At 43.4% G+C, this 19,396-nt stretch overlaps 1 protein-coding gene across 1 annotated transcript in view; it reads left to right on the top strand.

Annotated features, from left to right (window-relative positions):
- The first annotated feature begins 3,779 nt into the window (after positions 1–3,779).
- Positions 3,780–19,396, top strand: part of EXTL2 (exostosin like glycosyltransferase 2) — a 75,744-nt gene continuing 60,127 nt past the window's right edge. The window contains exon 1 of the mRNA XM_085601903.1: positions 3,780–4,056. The gene's annotated coding sequence lies outside the window, so the exon portion shown is untranslated. The remainder of the gene's footprint in view (positions 4,057–19,396) is intronic.

Here is a 19,396-nt window from a genome sequence, read left to right as displayed (position 1 = left end):
GCAATGGGCAGGTAAATGGTAATGTGTTTCTCTTGCTCCCACCATTCCAAAAGCACAGCGAAGGGATTCGCAATTTTATAGGCTTACATTCGCCCATATATTGGGTCTGGTTCACTTAAGACAATCTTTCGCTGAAACCGGATATGTCACATCTTGAATTTTGTCCATCATAGTTGTATCAGAAAACTGTCGGGCAAACATATTGGATGCCTGCAGAAATGGTAGATAAGCCAAATGCGCCTACATTCTCGCCATCACTGCACGGTGGGTATTAAGTTTGTCAGACTTAAAGTGAGTTGGGTTTACAACGTTTTGCGATAATACTGGGTTACAGCACAAAGGCTACAATTTATTGGACACCCGGCATCCCCATAATTCAGAAAAGGACACGTGATCTGCACCTATTTTTCACCATCCCTGTAGCTTTTCCATCCGCTTGTCTGCAACCTGGTACCCAGCAGATTAGGTCTGGCTAGGGGTATTAGTGCAAGGGTGGGAATATAACATGGCTACTCATCATCTAAAGATCGCAGTCAGACTGTGATGGGCTTGCGGGCCAGGGGTACAGGAAATGGAGCAGAGTACTGTATTAGATGATTGTAGGGGACTGGTTCTGGCGCTTTAGTGAACCTCCTGCAGCCCTTCTTCCGGGGGGGGGGTGGGGGGGGGGCAGTTGGCATTACAATAAGGGTGCTGTTACACCAAAAGTGTTGTAAACGGGTTTGGGGGCCCCAATGCTGCCAATTACCAGCGCACAATTGGCATTCATAGGTAGAAGGGGCAAATTCAAAGCATTGGCAAACTTTTGGGCACTCTGGTATACCTTTAGCAAAACCTGGCTATGGGTTACATTTGCTGGGGTGGGGACACCAGTGTAGCGACACAGCACCTGTGTCGCGGTCAATTTGATGGGTTCTGCAGGCAATAACGAAATGAAAGGTAGCAGAATATTAGGAGTACTCTTAAGGGATCCCAGGCCTCCCCCCTGTGGGTAGATCCACCTTTGTATTGTTAGAGGCGTGGCCGAGAGCGAGAGAGGAATGTCCCCTCTCTCACCGCACCGCTGGTTCCCTCTCAAGTGGAACAACGACTGGTGGAAATAGGCGAGCTTTCCTTAGCACCCAGGACCAGTAAGCATTGACATTTGTGCTTGGTGGTGGGTGCCAGGGAGGATAGGGGGGGACATCCTTGGAGCACAGGGTGCAAACCTTTATCGTATATGACTAGGAAAAAGGGAGAAGCCACTCCTGGATCTCAGGCCAGCTGTTGGCAGTTGCCATTATGCTAAGAGGAGGGGCCAGAAAGATCCTACTATGTCTCTCCTTATCAGGGCAGCACTGAAGGGCTGGGCGAGGCGAGTGCCCCGGAAACTGGGTCCCCCCTTTGAGTTTCAGACTCTGCAGGACATGCTTGCAGGTGGGACAAAGGGATACATCCGCCCGTCCCTGGGGAGTGGGCGGAAGACAGGTTAAGTGTATTATTTACAGGCAAATTTTGAGTTTACCGAACACAGCCCGGTGATGCACCAGATGTTTGGTGGGGTGCAGTGTTATGATGTGGAATTATGTGCTAGCTTGAGTAGTTATATATAATGGTGTGCAGTGCTCAATATATTGTTTAGCTACCTGGCACTTCTGTAATTTGAAAGGTTCAAAGGTCTGGGTGATTGGCCATTCATGCGTCCTGAGAGTGGCACGATGGGTGGAAAGCAGGACATGGAGGCATGGGTTTTCCGCCACTGAGATAATTTGGTTGGGGTTCAGAGGCATGTGCTGGAACAGCTTGCTTAGAAGCTGCGGCACAGACCAGTGGGTTTGGTCGCCGCCTACCTGGCCTTTCGCCCGGCTGTAGAGGGTTATTTACTGATTCATGCTGACAGCACGCCCCTAACCAAGTTTCAGGTTGAGCAGGTAATGCAGGCATGCTTAACTTTGTCAGGCAACAGAGTTCCTGGATAGGGGCAGCAACTACAGCCTTCAGGGCGGGCATGTCAGCGGAATGCATTATGCAGGTGGGACGATGGTAATCCCAATGTTGTACACAGTACATCCGTCCGTATGCAGTGAGAGTAATTGCCTGAGGATATTTTAAGTTTTTGAATGTACAGGCATACACCTGGGTGGCAATGATTTGACTCTCATGGGTAGGAGGGAACTGCTGCAAGAAATGTAATCCTCCATGTGTAAGTTAAGCAACCAATTGGGGGCATGTGAGTTATGGTGGTCAGAGATAACCCCACATTTAGTGTGGCGAGGAGCCTGGTCAGGGGATGCCTTGGAAACCTCATGCAGGAGAATTAACAGTGCCATGCGCAAATTCACCGAACAGAGGGGTTTTGGCTTTATCAGGCATGGTCTGCTGTATGCCAAGTACACAGGGTATTTTGAAGAAGATGGGGTTCACCTGTCTAGAGTCAGCATGGACTTGCTTTTGCGGGGCCAGGGCTAGGCCCTGAAATGAGCAGGTTGTAGGTAAGAATGCCTGCCTTGGTGGGGGGGCCCTGGTTGTGACGGTGGCCACACCCAGAGCTGTGGCGAAGTTACAGGGCGATCCAGAGGCTGAAAGGTACATAGGGGTACCCTCTTCAGGAGCACAACAATGGTGCAAAGGCCAAATATCCACAGGAAGTCCTCGCTGTGGACCCTGGAGGAGCGATGGCGCCCCGTTAGTCCTACGGGTGGTTGTAAACCTAAGATACCAGTGGCTGCCTGGATACGTTCTGCCCCCCTCAAGGGGCGCGAGAAATTTGGTGGACTGGCGGTCCACAGGTGGGAAGGGGTAAACCCTCCCCCAAAATTGGTAAGCACCGATTGGTTAGTGCCACAGTGCATTTTGGCTCTTCAAGTGGACAGACAGCAGAGGGGCTGCCTGACCTTCGATCGCCCGTAAGTTGACCCACCATGTTGGCATATTTTGGTATGCGAATAAACCTGCAGCGAAAAGGGTGTCTTGTGTGTTTATTTCATCAGGAGATTGCTGTATGTGTGATGGGGAGTGTGTTGCCAATATTGGCACTAAAACTTATAAACTTTTTTCAGTTCAGAAAAGAATACTAAAGTTAGAATGTATTTGTCGTAGGTTTTGGAATAGGGTACATATCTTTTCCATGCAGTGTCTTTATATGTGTACTTGTGTCAAAGCACCTCAAAATATACATTAACAGAACGAAACGTGTTGCATTAATGAGTTTCTAAGTTACAGATGATTATTAAATCCACTTCTGAAAAAGTCCTTTCCCAGCATTACATTACAGGCTTCATCAATAAACTCAATGAAAAAAACACACGCGTATTATTTAAATACAGTCTTCGAGCTCCATTTCAACTTAACAGGAAAGTCACTGACTTGAGGGTTGTTCTCGCTTGCAGTGTTGTATTCCCACATGCCAGCATAAGGGACCAGCTAAGAGGGAGGAATCAACGTGCATTGAAGTGAAGGTTATTTTAAGAGGGAAAATCTAAAATAAGATAATTTTAGCTTTGAAAACGATCAGAAGACTCCCAGCTAAATAGGGAATGTCGCATGTATGCTAGCTGCTCACATTATGTCGTATATGATATTACTTCCTCGTATGCACAGCCTTTACGCAGTTTTAAAATGCAACGTGTGACTTTGGCGACTTTCAAAGCAAATAAATAATCCCTTCATTGTGAGAATCAAAGTTACACGTTGCAAAAGTTCCGGTAACACCGTGACCTAAAAAGTGTTGAGAATATGTCAAGGGATGCAGGGGCGGTGTGCCTCATCAAAACAGTATTCAAAAACTACAAAATGGAGCATTGTGGGAATAGAGTGCCAGACCGGAAGTACCGTGATTAGTATTCCACTGCAAGACCTGAAAAGTTTGCTGGAGCAGCAGCCGTAGTTTTTTCCCAGTTGGTGGATTGTTGTTATTGCAACAGCACTAATGGCAAAATGTATTTGCCGAACAAAGTAAGGCCGTTTTGTCCTTCAGCGGAAAGTAACTACTTGTTGTAACTTCATTCTCCGGAACGGTGAACTCTCAAATTCTACAAAATGTTATAAAACTTGGCATTCCAGTTTTTGCATGTGACGGTAAGAACTTTCATTTATCAGCACGCAATATAGACTATATACCTTGTAATCAATGCTCCTACAATAAGAGACCATGCCGTATTATTTGTGTATGTTATTTAATGACTGACTTTATTCTTATTTATTGAGTCCATATTCCGGTTTTGTTCTGCTATTACTTCGTTCTCATACCTTATATTAGCAACTTAAAATGGAAATGTTACTGAATAGATTCACAGAGAAAGATGGTACATTATTTATCAACTCCCCCGCCTCCCACCATCCTCGTGATTTCAGTGTGGAGCTAGTGGCTTTTTCTGTCAAATGTGACCACATGGGTACACAGTTTGAAGTGATAATGTTTTTCTACCCTGGCCAAGCTCTCTGGTAGCGCAGCTGCCTGTTCCTACTCGCCGGTAGAGGTGTGCGAGCCAACAAATTAACATGGTGAGGCGAGCCAGAGCCCAGCCAACGGCCCGGCTCGGATCTTTGAGCGTGTGCAGGAGCCGAGCCCTGAAAAGGTTTGCTGTGTAAATCAAACAAACTTCATGCAGAATATAATCTCTTCTAAATTCAAAAAAGTGTATTTCTTTGGACACTTTGACTTTAATAAAGACAAACGTTTTAGTGAAATAAAATATTTGCTTTAGATTACACAATTTACGTGGGGAAGCCGGGATTTATCTAGGTTTTCACTTTGTGCAAATAAGCCTGTAAGTGGGTATCTATCTATTTGGTTTGCCCTTATGTTAAGGCTTTGTTTTTACTTACATTTTTATACAGTTTTATATAGTGGAAACTTAAAACGCCTTACATGAGCACCAGCTACCTTGCACAAGTTAACATGTATTATTTATAGGCAGAGTAAAATGATTTGCCTAGAATCACAGTATGTTGTATGTTAAGCTGATATCAAGACTTGAACCTTGGTTCCCCAGGTACAAAGTCAGCAGCTGTGAGACCACATGCTGGGTAGAGGGAGGCTGGTAGGCAGAAGCCACATGAAAGCTCAGATATTTTTTGCTCAAGGTTCCAACAGGACCTTGAGCTGAGCCAGAACAGGCTCAGGGCTCGATCCTTCAGTGACTCGCCCACCTCTCCCCGTCGATCCATTGCTCTCCCTCTTTAGCACATAGAAGTGATTTTGATTAAAACTTCCCCCACTCCAGGTTTGAGATGACAGACCAATAAGGAGTCATATACTCTGATTTGCAGTGGGGGGATAGTAAGAGGGGGCCTAAGCAGTTGAGCATTTTACCAGGGCTTATACTAGCAAATGCATGCCTCTCTCTCTGCAGTAACATCTACACTTTCCACCCGCTATGGTCTTGTTAGGTCCTGCCTACAATCCACATGCGCTGTACTGTGAGATGTATTGTTTGCAATTCAGTGGGCTTACAACCCTCCCACAGCATACCATTAGTTGTTTTCGTTGTGTCACTACTTTGTGGTCTTCTGATTGCTTAACTCCCATAGGCTTATCTTCTGTTAGTTTGTTGGCTCTTCGCTGGAGCATGGACCAAATACATGTGTTCTTCCTCATCTTTGTTCTTACTTGTCTTTTTGAAGCATTTCAGTATTATTCCTTGATGTGCAATGTTGCTTTTCTACTTTTAACACAGGCATACAGCTTCTTAATTGTGTTGCTCTTAATTGTGTTGCTTTAACCCTATTTGCCCTCTCTATCGACACTCTAGTTACTTACACTCACAGCTGTACTACTCTACGCCGATGTTATCTATGCCACTCTACTTTACTCCATGCCACCCTACTTCACGCCTCTCTACTCCACCCCACACCGCTCCCCTCTACGCCGCTTTACTCTACGCCATAACACTACACTCCAGTCTATGCCTCTCCACCCTGTGCTACTTCACTCCACACAATACCCCTACTCAGTGCTACTACACACAATACCCCTACTCAGTGCTACTACATTCCACTCAACGCTACTCTATGCCTCTATACTCCACTTCACTCTACACTTTGCCACGCCTTCTACGCCACTCAACTCTACTTTCTGCGTAGACCAGACCTATTTGCTTTACCAGTGCTTGGTTTATGTAGTGTCTTTCCCAATCTGATGTTGGGCGCTTCCTTTCGAGTTTCACTTAAAAAAAAAAAAAAAAGCATGACAAGAGAAATAATTGCAGTTGCGGACTGGGGTGGAAGAGAGGCATAATGTCGTGGATGAGTTTCAAAGTGAAGGTATAACCAAAACTTTAAATCGATTTAACATGTAGAGTAAATGTATATATATTTTGTACTTTAGAGGTTATTGTACACTATAAAGTACGCTATAGAGTACTTAAAGAGAGCTACATTCACCAGTAAATGTCTCTAGGCACCCAAGGCTTGAAATGCTAATGCTGCTGAAGGATAGGCCATCTGTTTTCTAAACTGAAAACGTATATCTTTCTGTTATTGGAATATCTACTGCTCCCTAAAACAGAGAAAGGGTATGTGTGTTATCAAAGAAGAAAGAATCCTTACTCTTACACTGTCAACCCTAACTGCCATTAAAAAGTAATTCTAGGAATTAAATAAATGAGAAAATAAATGTAATCAACGCATGTTTAAGTACCCTCCCCTATGCAGTTGTTACTCAGCTCCTCAAAGCTATGCAGAAAATGTTTGTGGGAAGGGCTGATAACTTTAAAGAGTACAATTAACAACCTGAACACATTATCCCCAGATGTGCAGAAATAAGCTGCAGACTAAACTAGAAGGTGTCTTAGAGTTATTTGAGAGTCTACACCCATGCCAGGAAAGCAAAAAACGCAGGTATTTGCTGCTTGCGCCTGGAATGGAGTACATGGCTTTTATTGCAGCCTTTATGTGGGCAGTATTGCATATTTTTTCCTGTTCTGGCCATAAAGGTATACAAACTGCCACATACCTGGGTATTAATTGAACCTGTTCTGTACAGCACCAAGGGTCAGTGTGATGTTGACAGCAGGGCTCTGCATGAAATACAGAAACGGTTGTAATACAACCAGTTCCCGAAAACCTCACCAGTACAAACTGAAAAGGGACAATATGGTAAATAATCTTCTGAAACCTCCCTCAGACTCATGCAGGGGAGTAATTAGCATTTCAGATATTGTTACAGAAAGGCTTACTGACCATTTGAGAGGACTGAACACCTCACAAAAAACTTTAGTTGTTGTTACCTGAATGTAAATGTTTTTTCCTGACTGTTCTCCTTCACCGACTTTGTGTAGTGATGCTTCTGACTGCAGTCCCAGCCTCCCCCACCATTCGCCAAAGGACATTGCTTCAGGAAGTCTAATCAGCAACCCCTTGCTAATACAGTCTTCATTTAATTTTTAAAGGGATCCCATTCACCATCCCTTTCACCTAGGTGTCTGGATCTTCACCCTCCATCCAAAGGAATGAAGGAAGTACACTTCCGCTGTCTAGAGAGGTCCATGCTGCAATCGGAGGGCATCCAAAAGGGTCCTTATTTTAATTAATGCCGTGAGCCACCTTGAGGATAACCTCACCAGGCATCCACTTCAGCGTTTGCAGAATCTCCATCTCAATGTTAGCATAATTTACCCCTATATATTCTCTCGTTGCTATAATCATGAGGTTACTGTTTCATTGGAGCAAAGCCTAAAGCTGTTGATATTTCTCAGTATATGCGTCCAGCCATTACAGTATGCTCCCAACCACTGCGCTGATCAGCTGGCATTGCTGAAGTGGCAATCTAGGGGTGTCCTTGCAGTAGAGAGAATGTTTGGCTAATTCCGGTATCTATCAAAAGTACCTAATATATCACTATTTTAACGTATAAATTAGTCAGTTTCTTTTTACAGTGTTGCTTCGTCAAATTGCATGCTATCCAAACAAGCATTTGCAATGCAATAGGTCTCACATTTACGCAAGTTTGAGCTATTGGCATTGTAAATGAAAATGCTTTTTAATCATGTTTTGGTTTTTAAAACATAAATAAAACACATTGTCATTTACAATGCCAATAGCTTAAATTCTCGTAAATGCGAGACCTATTGCATTGCAAATGCTTTTTTACCCCAGCTATGCAGTTAGAAAGATGCAGTTGCCTCGAAACTGGAAGAAAGCTCAGGCCTCTCCCTCGATCTCGCAGTGGGACGTGATGGGTTTGTGTCTGGGACAGACAAGGCAAACGCCTGGAAAACAGTAGCTTGAATTTAGCAACCGCTCAGATAATACTCCGTCTTTCAGTACTAGTTGGGTACGATGTGCACGAGGCACTAGGGTAATGTCAGTGGTAGACAAAAGCGAGTGGGAATCCATTTTAAGGGAGAGCTCGTGTCGCCTCAGTAGGGAGTTGGACAGCAATGAATGGGAATGCAGGGAATGAGACGACGCTGGAAGTCGGGTAATGTCCAAACACTCGAGGCCGAGGCGAGGCAGGGCGGTGGAGGCGCCGAAGAGCTCAGTGTGGAAATCACTATGACGCCAGCCGCCATGAAAGAGTTCACCTACGGAAAAGTGCAACAGGAAAGTCCGCAATAAAGTGGTAGCGTTTGATGCACCGATGGCACACCGAGTCTTAGTATGGTGCAAATGGGTGAGAGTAAAAAACGTGTCTCATTAGTTTGCGACCAAATGGAAGTGCCCTTCAGCAGACTCCTAATTTACTGCATTAGGCCGTATTGGACGATGTCACCTCAACTCAATGACCAGGTGTAAAGCTTAAATTATGTTTATAAAATGGAATACTCCGTTTGTTTAAAATATTTAAAATAATTTAGCTTGCACTTATTGTGGTCATCTCCACATGGGGTTTCCCTATTTGCTGAGGTGAAAAGAGTGCTTACTGACTAATGAAGGAGACAGTGTAATGCCGCAAGTAAAAGATCCAGTCCTGATGGACGGTAACAAAAGGAGACAGAGCGGTAAAAGGAGGGACTAAGAAGCCTCATTATCCATCGGAAGCCAGCATTTACCAAGGACAATGACATCAGCCAATGAAAAGTATGGGGGGGGCTTCCACTCCACTTCTAAAACATACCCTACTACAGCATGCCTTGCAGAGCGAAAGCTTCACACTGGAAGCTCTTTAGCGCCTCTGGGAGGACTTCATGTGCGCGCTGCTAATGGAACTGGTGCAGACATGCTAGTAGTTTTTTTTTTTTTTTTTTTTTTTAGCATAATTGAATCTACGTTTTAAGAGATTGGATTGGCTGCACCCTAGAAGTCACAAGTTTCACTTTAAACCCAGCGAGGTTGTTCTGTAGGTTAAGTTGATACTAAAATCGGTGTGCGTCCTGCATGGCATGAATTTGTGCCACACAAGTGTTCACTGCGACGGTCACCTCCAAAGTGGATACACTGAACACAGTCAAGCCGGCCCAGCCACACCTGTTAATGCGTTTTGGCTCTCGGCATGTATTGCAATAGATGCTCTATTTTAGTCGAGGGACTGAGTTCCTCGAACATACTTTACGCATAAATAAACATTTGAGTTTGGTCCCAGTAATCTTACGTAGGTGGTAACAAACCCCAGTATGTTAAGTGCTTGCTGCTGAGGTGTGCGTGCAAGCTTCAGTTCTCGGCTTGCACTCTCGATTGGGCTAACTCACCTTTCATTCTTTCAAGGCAAATACATTCAGCCAGGTGATAGGGACAACTGGTATTTAGAGTGTTATGCACATGGTAAACTAGGCTATATAAAATATGTTATCAATTGCCAATTGGATAGTTTAGTTGGCTCAGCTCTGGCTGCAGTTCACGGGTTCTCCTGGGGTAGCAAAACGAGCGCAAAGAAGCCGTTAAATTTATGGTGCACGCTTTACAAGGGGTTGCTAGAATATAAAGAGCTACATACATGCAACAACAATATATTAATACAATATTAGCGCCCTTACCCCACAAAAATGCCCAGGCTGTCACTGGTCCTGTTTTGATTTTTAGGGTATGAGAGTGGACACAATTAGGAGGCTCCCTATTTTCCAAAAAGAACTAACACCATGCCTCGCAGAGCGAGCAACGCATGGGCTGCAATGCTAGGCTCGACCTAAAAAGCAACCTCTATATTTCTACATATGGCATGAAAGCTGACCTAACTTCTGATTGTTACTTTTCTTTTTTTTCTTTCAAATGACTCTTCTTTCCCTTCCAAAATCCGGATGCCTCCTCCCTCTCCGAGCACAACCGTCTCAGTCACATGCATGTTTGACTTAATCTCTATTATTGTATTGTTGAAAACTACCCACAACACATCAAAGATTGCAACCTCTTCATTGAAAGTCATACCCCTGCAACTTAACAGTACTAATTCTGTGCAAACTTCTATACTAACCCCAACAACCATGTACATGAACTCACCTAACCCCCCCCCCAAATGATCACACCAAACTCCTATTAATGTAACCTATTGCTAAGAAACTGGAACGAAAGCATGGAATGATTTGTTGAGTACACAATAGCTAACATTAACCAGTAACACTGGAGTAATCACTAACCTTGGGCTTTGGAGCGCGTGCTGTCCAGCTTAAAGTGCTTTAAAACCTAGTTAGAGCTAGTATGGACTATATAAATGCGATTATAATTGCCTGCCAACTTCTTACAATCCACACAGACACATATGCACAAAACACACTCACACAACTTCACACATCGAAACGCACACGTTTGCTAATACACACCATCCCACCATTGAACACACTGCACCAACACACATTGCCTTGTCAGACATACCACACACACACACCGAAACTGCACCATTATGCACCCCAGCTCAAAATTACATTATTACATGCACCCTCCCACCTAAACAAATCTTATTCTCGCACATACACATATTTGATTAATGCTTCCCATGTAAATCCTTCCGCATTTAACGTCCTGTGAACATGGAGGAAGTTTGCACTGCGGTTGCATTTTCTGTATGTGGTATCATAATTATTGGTTTACTGCTGTTATGTTGTGTGTGGTGTTTGTGTTGCTGCCACTGGCATGCACCTGTTCTTTTTGTAAGGAGGTCCTGTATATCTGCTGTCCATTATGTACCTGTGTCATGTTCATGCTGTTAGTTTGAGGTTAAGCAGGATATATGATTTCAGATGGATTCCTTATATTGCATTTTGTAGCATAAAACATATAACAATATTCTTCCCAGAGTCGACACTAGGCAGATAAATTAAAGTGACCGTGGTTTTTCATCATGAAGTTTTTTCATTACGACTGAAATATAGAATCACACCTTAAATGTCTCTCACACAATCTTTAACTAACATGTTTTTACATCTAATTATGTGAATTTGACTTTCGCGGGCAGAATGAATCCTTTGCATAGCTCCTAGATTTCTATGGAGCTTAACCTTCTGTTTTGGATATGATACTGCATTATGCAGATTTTTTAAATACATACACTGGGTGCATGCATATATATTAATCAACAACATATGTCCATTACATCAAAAAACGTGTCCTCCTTAAATAAGCCAGACCTATTTGTTTTTCCAATGTTAGTTTTTAATTTACTGCTCTGAAATGTGTGTACGCCTGCTTGGAATGGCAGCAATGTAATGACATATGATGTGTGTGTGCGCATGTACACTTATGCATCATGACGCTACTATGGCCCAGCGTAATGATGTGTATGTGCACATATATATACATGCACATATGTATCATGATGCTGTGCCAGTGTAGCATCACACCTAATGCACATGTTTGGCACATGCATTATTATGGCTTTTTTTTGTTTTTGTATCTTTTTGTCAATGCTGATCAGCATTAGCCTTTTTCTTTTTTCGTTTTCTGAACAGCTTTAGCAAGGCCAATAGGTCTGCACTGACCGATCCAAAAGGTGAGAACTATTGGGTTTGCCAATGCTTGTTATGCTTTGGCAGGGTAAGTATGTTTTTTGGTATAGGAAACTCATGCCACTTGTCCCCTAATTAGTTCTCTGCATGACCGAGACTGTGCTACACTCTACTGGGTTTTGGAGTTCATCCAAAGTGGTAGTGTTTTGTGCATATGTAGCTACCAGCCCTCAGCAAAACTAAAGGAAATGATGGACGGAGTGTTGAACATTGCAAGCACTCACCCCCAGTCAACTGATCTGGGTTTAATCCATCACCGTTCTTTAGCCCACTCTGCCACCCCAGTTCAGACATGGCCATATGCAAATCAGTCTGACCCTGTGCCTCATGGGAACAGTCCAGCCCGAACTGCCAAGCCATGTCTTCCCTGGACCGGAAACAAGCTTCCTAGGACCGGTTTCTGGCATTTCAGCCGTCTTCAGCCAGGCTTGCTTGAATCCAGTGGCAAAGTGAGCAAGGGACTCACGTCTGAGCATACCCTGCCAACTTATGGCGAACAAAGCAAAACCAAAGGAAATGATGGACGGAGTGTTGAACATTGCAAGCACTCGCCCCCAGTCAAGGTACGGCTAACATCTGCTGGCATCTTATTGTCGTGGTGGGATACAGCCCTTTTGCTTGAACCTTACGCAGGGTATTGACTCTTCGCTTTCTATCTAGAAAATCGGTGGTGCAGATCATAATTGTTCCACCCCTCTGAGTATGTATTGTGGGTGTTTGTAAATGCGTGGTTACATATGAGGTGGGGTTCCCAGGTTGTGGTGCCTCCTTTAAAAACGAAACCCTCTGTGTGAGAGTATTCCTTTAGGCTAATGTCCTCCTCCTTTTAGATTCCGTTGACTTGAGCTTTTGTATGGGACATTATGCCAATGATCAGTAAAATTGCCAAGTTAAACATTAACCTTTGTACACTAATATTCCTGAGATATTCATGAGAGTCGAGCTTTAGTGAAGCTATGTTAACTCAACTTTTTATGAATTGTGTAGTCAACCAGTGTTCTTATTTGTGGGATTCCTCAAGATTGTGTATCGGTTGAACAGTGAGTGCAATTGTGTATTAGGATATTAAGCCATTTATAGAGGTAGAGCCATCCAGACTAGTGTCTTATGCCTTTCTCGACAGTTTATCTTGAAGAAGAGCACCTGGTGACAACTGAGATCACATAGTACATGGAACTATTGTTCTCTTTTTGTAATGTTCCCAATCTGATGGGGTACAGGGGAAGTTAACACAAACATTCAGCCTCTCAGAATTCTTTGAGGCTAGGGGGAGAATAAGCTACCTGACTAATTTCACACAAAGCACCAGATGTATGTGCCTCTTCTTTGCAAGGAGTATGCCACACCACAAAATTATGGTTTATCCTGAAACCTGTCTTCATATCTTTATTGCCATATCCCCAGCCCCCCCCCCAAAAAAAATAAAGATCAGAAACTCTGCAGTTCTCACTAGTCAATATTACTGTAAAATTCTAATTGGAAAATATTTGAAAAAATATTCGCCAACTGGGTGAATCCTCTCTTAGCTGAGATGGTGGCAGTGAAGCAGCATGTATTACAGCCAGTTTATCTACTGCTGAGCTTGCCAATTGGAGCATTACTATCATTGACATCGTCCATACTGATGAGGCCCAAATTGGTCATATTTTTCTACACCCAGAGAAAGAATTCAGTAGGACGGACAGGGACTGTTTGTGTTCTCTTCTGAAAATGTCTGATTTGTATAGCTTCGCTAACTGCTTTGTCACAGCGATAATCTGTCAAGGTTTCATCATTATGTATTATTGTGATCCAATCTACATCTTTTTCAGTTCGTCATTGTGCTCGACAAGTATGCTTAGTATCACCAGTGCGTTTTGCCTTATACATAGAAGTGCTACTGGCTCCGATGAAGGCCTCACTTTCGGTTACACTGTTCAGTCACTCAGCCAATAATAGAAAAGTTCTGTTCTATCCAGATAGCATTGCATTCATAACATTTTGATGGCTACTTCTGCCTGCAGGTTCTTTACTGCAGGATTTTCCTCAGGCACTTGACTGAATTTGGAAAAATTAAATATCCCTCCTGTGTTAGTAGGTGGTGCCATGGGAACAGTTTGACTCCGATGCTTTCAATGATGTGATGTCATGGAACTGTATATATGGTGCCACCCTTGAAAGCTGACGTTGCTTTTTTCTGCACCCTTTGCCGTGAATCTGTTGCTGCTCTCACTTAGAATTTCACTACCAAAATATTGGTTGCAGTACATTTAGGAATAGATCTCCTCTGAAAAGGTCAGGATTCTATTGATATCATTCCTTTCTCTCTCGGGCATCCTTTTTGGACCCCTTGAGTAGGCATCTTGTGCGCACCTCTGCTACGGGTCATGGCTCCATGCATTAGATGGCTAACGAGAACTAGGAAGGACCTGGGTTGCGGCGAGCAACTGAGTCATTTCCACTTTGATCCCGTTGTTGAGACAAGTACAGAAGGAAGGCTTAGTCCACAGAGAAAACCGCCCTCACCAAGTTTTGGAATTACCAAGGAGGGAATCCTTCTCACCAACATCTCATTAGGTCACAGGGCAGGTTATCTGGCTGATAGGCCCATTCCCTGACTATGGCCTGAAGGTGCACTGGTGCCTAGCTCCTTCTGGTTCTGTTGTTAGACCAACTTCTGGCTTTTCCAGATCCTGGCGATGCCCCCTCTCAAGTGCCAGCATAGGATTTGCTAGCTATGTTTTAGCCTCCATAGGCTTCCTCTACCCTGGCACTTGTCAATCCCGTTGGTGCTTTTGATGCCATATTAACCCCAATAGTCCATATTTTGCTACCACAGACCATGCTAATCCTTTTGTCATTGATGCCGATACTGACGTCATTCATGGTGCTTATTTCGCATACACTTTCGGACTTATCTAAGTGCAGGGCTGTTTACCTAAGGTCGAGGATGTGGGGAGACTAGCCTTGGGATTTCTGCTGAACATGTACACACTTCAAATAGAGGCTTTCATCTTCGAAAGATCATAGTGATGTGGACACCCTTCTCTCACATTCAGACTCTGATAGAGGTCTTTATTTGGGCTCCCAAAACTTCAAGTCATCTGAAAAGTTTGACCATCATTGTCCCGCATCAGTCCCTTCAGATGTCTTTCTTTCGAGGTGGACCTGTGGAAGACAACTGAGGTCCTTGAATTGCATATGCTGTTGCAGAGGTAAAGATTTAATGCCAGAAATTCCTCAGCCCAGCACCTTTGCATTGGAACACGTATTGCCTTTTAATGATGGCCTTCTAGCCCCTAGTTCTGTGCAGCCTCTACCCATGTTGTGCACCAGCTTGAAAATTACCACTCTTCCTCTTCCTCCCATACACTGAAACCATGCTGTGTGCATTGGCACCCTTCCTTGTATTTCACCCCAGTAGTTCAAGAATTACTTTAACACTGACATTGGTTGCCCTTTAGGCAAAGACTAATGGTGAGCACTGGACCATTTCCAGATGTCTTGCAGCTGGGCTTGCCTTTGCTACTTTCACATTTTCTCTTTAGTAAGCAACGAACACTTGCACAAGAAGTTTTCCTGTATTTCCTTCATACTTTCTCCTTGCCTCCTTTTGCTTCTCCTTGCAGACCAGGTCTCCTTTCTGGTCCCCTAACACAAACACCGTGTTCTAGCATCTCAAAGGTTTCAGCTTGCTTGTGTTGGAGACAGTTTAAAACTTATCGTAATGTAATCCTGGCCGGTTGCACCCTCTGCTCTTCTAGTGCAAGTTTTACAAACTATAAATCTGCTTCCACCCTTCGGACTTATATCGACTCATGAGATTTTTTTATTTTTATTATCCGGCAGAAAGACTATTCACCCTATTGCAATTAGCAACAGGCTAAGCAGTCCCTCTACTATACCTACAGCTCACACGCTGTCTAGGCTATATTATCGAAAGTGTCCCAGCGCGTAACAGGCGTGCACATCTGCTTTCTGTTGACCCGCCTAAACACCCCCCCCACCCCTCCCCCCTGGCACTTTGGTATTACACAACGGTCTACAGATGCTTGCATGCTCCCGTGCAAATTAAGCAACACATTGCCTTTTCTCTCATGCCATATCATCAATGCAAGCGTAAAAGAGCTGTCAAGGGACACACTGACCGTGCTTCACCAAGTAAACACCTTTTGTAAGTCAGAAAAGCATTTAAGACTCGCAAAATGAGTTTACGTAGCCGCACCAAATCTCAGTTAGGAAGCCGTGTGAGAGGGGTGTTCACTCCTAATTGCGATTTGTTCTGGTATGTATCAATGGTGCACTCCCAGAATTGTGGCCGCAAACAGTTGGTCCGTCCGTTATGGACACCTTAAAGGAGGTGGCAACTCATTCGTGAAGAGGGAGGTGTTCTTTTATGGCACCTGCCCCTGTGTGAATAATGTCGGCAGCCTTGGGGGGGGGGGGAGGAGTAGACCCTGATTAAGGGGTCTACTGCCCTCTCTCCCCAGTGTTATCACAAAGCGGAAGACATTTGCTTTTGAAAAGCAGCTCCAGTTCCTTTAAGAAAAGCAGGCTGCATTAAAAAAGGCTTCCAATTTGGGTTTGAAAATTCAGAGATGTTGGTATATTGTTCCTTAAGGGCAATAATCGCTGGTTTTGTACCTAATCGTAGGGCAGGTCACGAAAGCGACCTGCTTAAATAATATTTGGCATATTGTACTATGACCCACTGCGACTGAATGTTTTGCGATGCATTCTATTACCACATAGGTCGCCTCATAAAATTAAAGACTGGCACAATTTATGATCCCTTATTTTTAGCACTCATTTAGTACATCTGACCTATAGTGCAAAACTATTGAGTGACGTGTGACCATTGTTAAGTGTGCTTAGGTACTGTGATTCACTAGAGGCAAATAAATATCCCTCAGCAATAGTAATAAATAGCATACTATGCTCATCAGAGCTGCTTATATGGTTTATGCCATGCTGTCTTTCAATGTGTAGTAATTGTAATCACGTGTTCAACCATAACCAGAGCATTAGGGGTTAAATCTGTGCTGCAAGCTAAAATCACATTAGCACCATTTGATGAAATGCGGGGAGCCTGCCAGCCAATCAGAATGCTCATTTGCGGGCTATAGCTATTGTTGCAGGCCAGCAGTAGGAGCATTCTGCCAGCTTCTGATGTCCCTTAATTTGCCAATGGCCTTGGGAGCTGGAGCTGTCTCTTAACTGCAGAGATGAGGAAACAAGCATTTGCAATGCAATAGGTCTCGCATTTGCGAGAGTTTAAGCTATTGGCATTGTAAATGACAATGCCTTTTATTTATCTGTTTTGAAAATGAACACCTATATAAAAGGCATTGTCATTTACAATGCCAATAGCTCAAACTCTTGTAAATGTGAGACCTATTTCATTTCAAAGAAGCGGCCTCCTTTGACACGGGCTGCTTGGAAAGTGAAAGCGCACATCACACACTGAATGTTGCAGGAATGCAGTAGGAGAAACTCATTAAAGAAAATAGTGCTTACAGACTAAATAAGACATACCGTGTAACAACAGAAGTAAAAGGACCAGTGCTCATGGGAGGTTACAAATGAAAGACAAGGCGGTACTAAGGAGGGACTAACAAGCCTATTAATGAATCGGAGGCCAGCATTTACAAAGGACAGGGACACAAGCCAATAACATGGGCGGAGAGTGCCTGGCAGAGCTTCAAGTCTATACTTCAATGCAACATGCCTTGCAGAGCAGCGCATGCGCTGCCGAGGCTCGACCTAAAAATGGCTCAATTCTCCCGCAGCACACTCTTAGGCTTATAAGAAGCAACCTGTTTACCCTTGGCTATCTGGCTCCCCTCTTTGGTTTTGCTTATAGGGAAGCCCAGTCAGTCTCCAACAATTAGAAAATGTAAGCAAACGAGAGGAGACGCAACAGCTGATATAAATAGGCAGAGAGAGTGCTGGAGGAGAATGGAGACTTTTTTTTTAGCTGTCTTTGCGCCCTCGCTAGTGGCTTGGGTTCATAACTCTAGAGAGGGAAATTAACATCCATTATTGCTCACAGATGAGGAAATCATACTTAAATAATTACACCTTGAGTATGGTTCCAGCTACTTTCTGCTGTGAAGCAGTTCTATAATGGAAACTGATGTAGTGAGCGTTTGTAATGGCGTCAAGAACATGGTCTTTGTCTATTGCTGGAAATAACGACACATTTATTAAACCTGGCAAGGCATAAATACTATGCAGTAGGGTAGAGAGTAGTGTCTGTCATATGTATTATACATTTTTAGTGTGGTTCATGATGCCCTTCCGATCCCTCAGTAACGGTAATATATATAATATTTGAATGTATGCTTAATGTCCTGCTGTTGTTTTTTTTGCAGTCCATATAAACAGATTTAACCCTAAGCAGAGCACAGAGGGTTAGATATGTATACAGTGTGATAAAATCCCCATAAGGTGGCTTTGCAGGTATGACCCCAGTTGTTTTCTTGTGTGAGTGCAATACGTGATGCTTTAAGCAGTGGCAATTAAGCTGTTCTGCGGTAGCAACATGGAATTTGACATTTGCTCTCTAGTAATAGAAGTGTGTATCTGTGTTTGGTAGAGATCTTATTCTAAATAACGTGTTTTTGGGGAGTTATACATTCACTGACTTTGCATTAGGAGACTGTTATGTTATTCAGTGACTCTTGGAAACTTAGAAGGGGAAATCTGTTGGATAATAGTTGTAGCCTTAACGACCAGCTGTGTTATTTGCTAAATCTTGCTCCGTGATGGCTCAATATCTCAAAGTCAACAATTAGTCTGTGCAAAACATTTCCCTAGGTATTTCAATAGTAGTTCTCCTGCTGTAAAGTGTAATAGGGATCTGCAATTGTGCCTTAAAATAAGTTATTGAAGTCAAGTCTGTTTTGAGGGCAGGGTTAGGCTCCCTGACTAAAAAGAGCTTTTCCTCTATACAGTACACACTGCCACGAAAAAAGACACTTGCTGAAGTACATCTTAAGAAGCCTAAAACATAATGAAACTTAAATAGTTGAGGTATAAGGTGAACCCCCCCACCCCCCACTCAGATTGTGCAGTGAAAAAATACAGAAATGGGGCCTGAGTTATAATTTATTATAATAAGTTATAACATTGTAGCTTTACAACTATTTCAACACTATAAGCACTGCAGATGTAGATTTAGATAATGGTATAGAAATATGGTAATAGTGGAAAAGCTTACTTTTGTAGTGAACTGCCAACACAAGCCAGGAGACAGAGCAGCGGACTTCTGAGATATCTTTGTCTGCAACATTAAAAGATGTGGTTTGGTCATTTTTAATTTTTTAAAACATCTGCAATGAATATCAGGGGTAATACAGAACATTTGGAGTGTCGGTGTAGTTAAGGAATAATTAGCCAAGGAGGATAAGACACTTATAGTAGTTTACATCTTTATACCACTTTTTAGGTCTCGTCTGCTACAGTGCAGGCGCTACATGTGCACTCGCTTGTGAGAGATTGGCTACAACAAGGGGCTTGCAGTCCTCCGTCCGCCCCATTCATTAATATTCTGTGGCTTT

This window comes from Triturus cristatus, chromosome 4_2 (assembly GCF_964204655.1).
Source record: "Triturus cristatus chromosome 4_2, aTriCri1.1, whole genome shotgun sequence".
Taxonomy (NCBI): Eukaryota; Metazoa; Chordata; class Amphibia; order Caudata; family Salamandridae; genus Triturus; species Triturus cristatus.
Note: the sequence above shows the minus strand (reverse complement) of the source record. Positions and strands in the feature narration are given on the sequence as shown.